The sequence below is a fragment of the Papaver somniferum genome, chromosome 4 (assembly GCF_003573695.1).
Source record: "Papaver somniferum cultivar HN1 chromosome 4, ASM357369v1, whole genome shotgun sequence".
In the NCBI taxonomy this organism is placed as follows: Eukaryota; Viridiplantae; Streptophyta; class Magnoliopsida; order Ranunculales; family Papaveraceae; genus Papaver; species Papaver somniferum.
Genome location: NC_039361.1, coordinates 95,770,418 through 95,779,812, shown reverse-complemented (window position 1 = coordinate 95,779,812; position 9,395 = coordinate 95,770,418). Strand labels below are relative to the sequence as shown.

Here is a 9,395-nt window from a genome sequence, read left to right as displayed (position 1 = left end):
CTCAATCACATCTCTTGAAATCATCTATTCATCCAAATATAACAACAACGGTATTAAAAGCTTCCTTAAACTCATCTCATTATTCAACTACATCAGACTATACCAATTCAACACTAAGTACAGAATTTAAACGACATGGAAACTTACCCATTCACTAGCTTCTTTTGAATTTCCAGTTCACCAAATCAATTCCGCTGAAACCCTAATTATAATTTGGGGAAGAACACATAATCCCTAACTGTCTTCAATCTTTTAAATCTTCAATTATGCAAACCCATCTTGTAATTCCGTCTATAACTTCTTAATTCTTACTCAACCCGAATTCCAACACAACATGCAAAAACCCTAACCCCTCGATTCTTCACTGAATCAACTTCATAACTCAATTAGACATAACCCATATCAATTCCTTCTCCTAGAACACTAATTCCATCTCTTAATTCCTCTCTGAGATTTTGGTAGATACCCTAGCTTCTAAATCTCTTCTTCATTCGAATCTGGATCCACCACAGACACCATTACCATCACCGACGACCACTGCATGATCTTCTCCACCTTCTGCTGATCACAGAACTTCCATTCGATTCTCTAAAACTCGCATAAGAAGAAGAATACGAAGAGAATGAAAGAGAAGAAGAAGTATTAGAGAGAAACTGAAGAAGAAATGGAGAGAAAAGAGAAAGAATAAGATAAAAATAAACTCTTCTCGATTGGGTTGGAGATAAAGCCGATAAAAATGTTAAAGGAACCCAAGACTCTGATAAGGGAAATCCACAACGTGTCCTTGTTGCATCAAAAGCGTTTTTTCAGGAAATGACGATTTTACCCTTCATATTGTCTTGATGTTTTCTTCTTCAACCGACATCTGATTCACACGTTCGAGTAGTCCATTTCGCATAACTTTTCGAGATCTAATCGATGGTACTAGTTTCGTATCTATATCGTTGTTAGATTAATTCCTATTAATTATTGTTGGTGTTAAACTAATCGAGTTATGATCGTCTAATTCATCACTTGACTGGTCTAATGGCGTTGACGATCTTGAGGGTCTTTATATTCTCCGTACCTTATATATTTTCGTGCTCGAAAATAAAACCATCCTTATGGTCTTCAACAACTCCCCACCTTATAGAATAATTCTATCTCTTATCTAAGCGCAAACAACAAGAAACAAAGCACAAACTTATATGGCTTTCTACTACTAAAATTTGTGGATCTAGGTTCAACTATACTGATTTAAGTTATATCCAAGAGGGAAGTCTAAGTTTATTACATGAAGCTCTATAACGGAAACTATGTCTTTTAGATTTGAATTCTCTACAACAATTTCTATTTCAATAAGTTATGGGTTCTATTACGAGAGAAAATATTCTATAAGCTTCTAAATAAAATTCTGGATCTATAAGTTCACCATCAGAAGCAAGTTTTCCTTCTACGCCTAGTGATACAAGAATGCATTTGCCCTGTCTAGGTTGGCCACGCCTGACAATGTCTACCAACGTAACATGTATCACCCAAACACATCAGAATTACCAACCTCACTATTCCCCAGTGCTGGATTAACTAAGTATTAATTTATTAAGATTAATTAGCACTTAACTTCTATCTTAACTGGTGTAATTCTAAAATATTTACTTCGTAAAATATTTAAATAGTTCACATCCTTTTAAGCAATTAATCATCTGAATTTTAATGTATTTATTTATTTATTTATACCAATATAAGTTATCTCAATTCTGATGTTTTTAACTTTGTTGTAATACTATATATAATTTTTAAATTCATGTACTACTTAAGAGTAACTTAAGGTTATAACCATTATCCAAATGATGTTATTATTATTTTCAATGTATTTGTTTGTTTATTTCATTATGTGACTTGATATAAAGTAAATAACCACTTTGGTATAAATATTTTATTATTGTTATTTCATTTATTTATTATTTCTTAGACCGATAAAAATTAGTCGTAATCAATCATAATTCCAAGTTTAATTTTATTACTAATACCAGATTTGATTTGACCTAACTTTATTTCCTTAAATTTATATTATTATTAAGTAATCCTTAAGTTGTACTATTAATAAAAATTACATTTTGCTATTACTATCCTATGATTATTATCCAAAAGATATTTACAATAACTCTAAATTTCATAGTAATTAGTATTATGCAAAATTATTATTTGCTTATCTTATCAAAATTATTGGCTTCCCTATATTATCGTTTTCTTATTCTTAAGTTAATAGTCCAGTTGGTACACTAAAACTTAATCTTCTAAACGTTCACGTAAGGATCGATATAATATATTTTATTTATTCACATTGAATTCGTATACAATATCTTGTTAAATATTGGCATCGGTAATTTAATATGATTTTTAAATTTGAGTCTGCATAAAATTATAATATGTCCTAGTCTTTAGATTTTTCTATTAATGTAAAGTATCCTATTGATATACAAATTTATTTTCTTTTAATTTAATATTACATTAAGCATGCAAACACTATTATTACTATTTCATGTATTTGTTCCATTTTAAAGATTTACTGGATCATTTGTTAGACTAAAGATAATTTCGGTACAAGATTACTAACAAGGTAAGTCTTTTTAATTAATATATTATATCCTCGCTTTCTTAAGTCTAACATCTAATAAGTATATAATACCAACTAACTAGTTTAGACGGAAAACATATATTCCTAATTTTTCATTATTTTAATTTATAAAATTTAACCATAGATAAGAATTATTAATTTTCCATAACTATTTAATCATAATTATTATTTTTATCGTCATATATCTTTATTGAAATTTTAGTTAAGGTAAGTTTAACATGATACTAATTGATAAAGGCTAACATTACTTAATTAAAATTATTATTACTTTTATTATCATCTACAACTACTATTATAATATTTTTGTTATTAACATTGTTGATTGAACTATTATTCTAACTACTCTTCCAAATATTATTAAATCCCAACAATATTATTAACATTTCTGTGATTATAAATTGTTGACCCTACATATAAGTCAGGGTATTAAATAAATATCTATGTGACTTTCAAGATCTATCAATAATTCTAATCTCACAATTATTTATTTTTAGTATTGTATATTCATACTTTTTAGACTAATTATTCTCTAAATCTTAATTAGCTAAAGTTATTGGTGTACCCTACAATCTTTACTTCATTACATATACAAACAACCAAACAAACAAATCAATCAATCAAATAAATCTTTTAATTATTGATAGCTTTTTAGTGATTAAGATTTATCTCACAAACCCAACCCAGTTCCAAACTAATCTAGTAATCTATCTGGCATTGGCTATTATCTATTGTTTCCCATATAAGATCTAATAATGAGCTCTGATACCAAGTCTGTAGCGCCCCCAAAGCTAGCAGCTGACTAAACTAATAGATTAACTAAATAAAGAAGCGCTAAGGATCTAAATCACATACTTAAACAATCAATTAACAAAACTGCTGAAAAACTTAACCCAAAAACTAGCCCCACTCTGAGATATATAAATACAAAAACTCCTCTCAAATGATACATATACATTAGTGTTTTGGTTTGCAAATAGAATATAAACACAAATCAAAAATAGCGGAAGCTATCTAACTATCGTAATTAAATCCCCGAAGCTTTCATCGTCACGTGCACATCTTGATCTGTCTCTGAAACTGAAAGTGAGAATGGGTGAGCACATCATCCCTAAAAGGGCTGCCCAGTAGAAATAACATTTAACTTTCAAGTAATCATGGCAAGATTTGGAAAACAATAATGTTTTCCCAAACATTAAAAAGTGACCAAGTCGTTGAATATACACAAACATGTACATGGACAAACTCCTTCTTCAAAAAATGTATACTATTTGTGCTAACCACAGTCAATAGCTATTGACATCACCAAGACCAGGATGACCCGTTGTAAGCACAAAAACTGAATTCATGTAGATATAAATGTGAAGGAGCGTATCCTATATACCACACGTGGAAATTATCATTTCTCTTAACAATTCATATTGACAACAAACATTACAGGTCCTTTCCAAACCATGAAAAGATTAACAAAACCAACAAAATTATCGTAATGCAATTTAAACAAAGCATGGAAAGTACAACTAGACAAGGCATGAGTTTGTTAAGCATAAACTTTTGTAAAAGAAACAACAATGGTTACAAAAGAGTTAAATGTATTCCCACCTCTTTTGATGACAAGCCACGCCTAGCTCGAGATCCACGATCCACTGGTTCGTCCTTTGAATCGATCGTTGTTAATATAGACTAACTGTTAATCACACAAGAACTCTAAGAATCTCGCCAAAATTGCTCACACAAGAAATCATACAAGTCTTTCTAATGATTCTAAGCCCATTTAAGATTCTACACCTTTTATTTATCTATCTTTAGCATATTTAAGGTTTACTGATACAATTAGGTTAGTTCTATAGTCTACTAGGCTAAGTCTTACGAACATCCACAACTTTTGTTGAAGGAACCAAATTTTAATTCAGACCATAAGGGTCCAATTCATCGTCATGGGAAAAATAGCCTTAATCCCAAGCCCATGTCTACCAAACTGGCCCAATAATCTAAGGCCTAGTCAATCTGGTCAACTAGCAATCACAAACGGTCAACAAGGTCAATTAACGGTCAACGCCCAAGGTCAGGTTAATTAGTCAATAGTCAACTGAGTCAAATCGGTCAAGGTCCACTGAGTCGAGCCTGGTCGAGTCTAATCACTGAGTTAACCCATTCAAATTCACTAAGCCATCTAAACAGATTGAGCCAGCTAGACTGACTGGGATGACTAATAGGCCCAAGTTCAATTGCAGCTACAATTAAACCTGATTATATCCATTTGATTCAATCACAAATTATCCAAAGTATACAATTCTATAAATTCGATACAACCTCAAAAATCAATCATAAATACAAATTCGGCTTACCTTCATATAGCAGAAGCAAGCTTCCATTGATTATCATCAAGATACACATCTATCATTACATATCAACCTAGCTCATTCACCAAACAAACTGCAGCTTCTACACTTTCAATGTAATCACCCATAACACCTGGAATTGCAGTACCAATCCACACTTTATCTATATACACAACTATATCTTCACTCTCTATTCCATTGTCACCACTTTCTCAGACTTACACCGCAACCAGATTCCATTACTCATTTCACTATAACGTCAATATCACTTCATCTCATTAACCTTCCAACAACATCACAGGCCATAAAACTCAGCATCATACACACACAACTGATTCGATCACAGTTTCATTACTAACTCCAACCTCAATTCTGTAACTCCAGTTAACTTCACTTGCATCTCAATACAGCATCACTGGGTAAACAATTTCATCTCCATCACACACCCCATTCATCTAACTCCACTATGAGTCCATTAACAATCACACAACTTCAATCAACACCAAATACCCATCTGTAACCGCATCTCCTTAACATTCATCTAAAATCCATATAACACACAACAGTAAACCACCATAGTTATCTCAGATCATAATTCATAAACTATCAAATCTAAAACAATCCTCAATTCATCTATTAAACACGCCATCTCATTTAGCTTAACTCAGGAACCCACCACCAGACTAACTACAACCACATAATTATCATCCCAAATACAGACTAACTACAACCACAGTTACTCATGATATATAATTCATATATAATTCATATATCATCCCAAATACAGACTAACTACAACCACAGTTACTCAATCACATCTCTTGAAATCATCTATTCATCCAAATATAACAACAACGGTATTAACAGCTTCCTTAAACTCATCTCATTATTCAACTACATCAGACTATACATAATTCAACACTAAGTACAGAATTTAAACGACATAGAAACTTACCCCTTCACTAGCTTCCTTTGAATTGCCAGTTCACTAAACCAATTCCGCTGAAACCCTAATTATAATTTTGGGAAGAACACATAAACCCTAACTGTCTTCAATCTCTAATTCAAACCCAATACATCAATTAACTCTTCAATTATGCAAACCCATCTTGTATTTCCGTCTATATCTTCTTAATTCTTACTCAAACCGAATTCCAACACAACATGCAGAAACCCTAACCCCTCGATTCTTCACTGAATCAACTTTATAACTCAACTAGACATAACCCATATCAATTCCTTCTCCTAGAACACTAATTTCATATCTTAATTCCTCTATGAGATTTTGGTAGAAACCCTATCTTCTAAATCTCTTCCTCATTCGAATCTGGATCCACCAAAGACACCATTACCATCACCGAAGACCACTGCATGATCTTCTCCACCTTCTACTGATCACAGAACTTCCACTCAATTCTCTAAAACTCGCAGAAGAAGAAGAATATAGAGAGAAACTGAAGAAGAAAAGGAGAGAAAAGAAAAAGAATAAGATAAGAATAAACTCTTCTCGAATCTCGATCGGTTTGAAGATAAAAGCCGATGAAAGTGTTAAAGGAACCCAAAAATCTGGTAAGGGAAAGCCACAACGTGTCCTTGTTGCATCAAAAGATTTTTTTCCGGAAATGAAGATTTTACCCTTCATATTGTCTTTATGTTTTCTTCTTCAACAGACATCTGATTCACACGTTCGAGTAGTCCATTTCGCATAACTTTTCGAGATATAACCGATGGTACTAGTTTCGTATCTAGATCATTGTTAGATTAATTCCTATTAATTATCGTTCGTGTTAAACTAATCGAGTTATTATCGGCTAATTCATCACTTGACTGGTCTAATAGCATTGACGATCTTGAGGGTCTTTACACTAGTATTTAATCAAGCGACTATAAATGAGTTTTGACACACTAAAATATGACAACCAAACTTGACATACCAACGATTGGTGATTTCAACCGAGTTATGCTCTAACAATCTCCCCCTTTGTTAATTTTAGTGACAAAACTGTTATTACATATGGATAAAAAAATTACAAAAGAATTCATTTTACATATACTTGATTCCAAGTTTCAACAGCACAATAACCTGCATATATCCAATCAATAAATTATGTTGTTGACATTTGAATAACAAAAGATTTTACTCCTCCTAAAGGTAATATAGGTAAATATTCAAGCCAAACATCTTTGTTATTCCCCTTTTTGTAGTCAGAATACTACAACAGCAATATGATATGTTTCTCCCCCTTAGTCAGTGTTTTACTCTTTCGTTAGATATAACTTTTAAGCACAATTGTCCTTTCCTTAGTAATTGAAAATCACTTGTTTACTCTATATATTTCTCCCACTTTTTGTCACAAAATGACAAAGGTTCGAGAAAATAAAGGACAAATTGAAAGGATCTTACAAATCTAAAAGACTTGTAAACAACCTATAAGAGTTAAGCACGAAGGTTTCACATACCCTTTAGATAACTAATATTAAAACCGAAACTACAAGTAATTTAGTTTTAGTATGTTATTAGTGAAACAATTACCCGAAGCAATTTTCCCTAATAGTTTAACAAATCGACTGAGAAACTTAATTCCCTTGTTAAACCGATTGTGTATGTACAATCGCTTATTTCGATAAGACCAGAATAAAGATCAGAGTTAACTTTATTTATCTCATCAAGCTTTAATTATTCAAACAATAACTTAGACCTTTACCTTTAGACAAGACAAACACTAGGTTAGTTAACTAGTTTTTCTTGTCAAGGCATTCGATTAGACTTGAATAACTGAATCCTCCAATTTGATAAGTCTAACTAAGATCCAAATTAACTTAGGTTATCTTACCCGGAATGGACTAAAAAAATGATCTCGTATTTTCTTAAGCCATAAAAATACATACAAACCAAGATAAATTGACCTGCGTAATTATTTTCTTCACCGAAAGCAATTGAAACAAACATAGACATTATAGCACCGCTATTGTACCGAATTTCGTTAAGCAAAAACACGTGATACCAAAAAATAAAGAAGATATCAAACAATAAGCCAAATAAATTAACACATTTTTTCTTAACCGGAAACAATTGAATCACACACACACACATCCATACATAATATAATGAAACACATCAATTGCACCGAAATTTTGTTAAGCAAAAGCAAAATATATGCAATATAAATAGGCTTTTCTTAAACAGGAAAACAATTAACTAACAAATTTGTTACCTCAAATTCCGCAGCCTCTTCTCCCCAGAAAGATATATCATTAAGCACAAGTTCAATAAGAACTCTACCCCAATGTGTTGTCATCATCTCGCAAGAAAAAAAGAACTTAATAAAAGCAACCTTTACCAGAGAAAGGTTGAAACGGTTTTAACTAATGTGTGCCAATAGCAAAAGTTGAAAGCCCGAAACACATATGTTATGCTAAACACAACTCATGTAAACACAAATTGATTCAACGTATTGTGACTTTTCAAATATGAGTTTCAATCGGAACACCTTATGATCCTTTGATAAAGCCTACCAACATGGGCTAGAACTTAATCCCGCTAAATCAAAAAGCCACACAAACCATAAGGGTGATCAACGCCTAATAATGCATATTTCTATATCATTTTGTTATCTTTTATCACATCTCAAGTGCTTTAATGTTACATCTTAAGTGACATTGTGCATTTTGCGTCTCGGCATCGATAATCGTTTTATTATAAATATTGATTAACTATGTTTATTTTGTAGGAGAAAAGTAGAGAAAGAAGGCTGGAAAGAATTCTAGAGAAGTGGTAGGTCAGTACACCAAGAGATGAAGTTCTTTGTGTGCAATCTTGAAGATCTTCCAGTATATACAGTGGCGTATTGGTTTTAGTTCTGCAAATGGGTTGTGGTTCAAGTTGAAGACTCTCTAAAGCCGTCACGTCAAGATGAGCATGTCAATTGGTTAGCAATTCACGTTTGAGAAATTATAAGGAAAGGTCCAAGAGGAAACCAAGACCGGATTAGCCGGTGCATGTTGTAGTTTTAGGTTTTGGGTTTATTTTAATTTTTTTTATGTTCTAAAATCTCTGCTATGGCAGAGATGATACCCTTTAGTAGTTAGAATTCTCTTATTTGATTTTACTTGTTCTTCTTCATGGAATTTTATTGATAAACATGTCTTAATTTCTGAATTTTGTCAATTTGCTTTCACCTTGTATGTCAAGCATCCTAGGTAGTTTAGTTAATTCTTTGTAAAAATTCAAGCCTATGTGAACTGCTTTTACTTCAATCTTTGATTACCTATGCCTTAGAAAGACAAATAATTCTAGGGATTGACATATTTTGCTAAGGTTAAGTCATTCATATGTACAAGTGATTTATCACATCTTCAAGGTGTTTGAGGCTAGAACTTCGATAGCTCCTTGATTGAAAAGAGAACTAGTATATCAATTAGGGAATTTCTAGGCTTTT

At 32.0% G+C, this 9,395-nt stretch overlaps 1 long non-coding RNA gene across 1 annotated transcript; it reads right to left on the bottom strand.

Moving 5' to 3' along the window:
* Positions 1 to 3,498: 3,498 nt before the first annotated feature.
* Positions 3,499 to 6,069, bottom strand: LOC113276156. Its single transcript, XR_003324092.1, has 3 exons — positions 4,963 to 6,069; positions 4,217 to 4,301; positions 3,499 to 3,694 (listed from the first exon to the last, which is right to left on the bottom strand). It is a non-coding gene; the product is annotated as an uncharacterized LOC113276156 (long non-coding RNA).
* Positions 6,070 to 9,395: the final 3,326 nt, after the last annotated feature.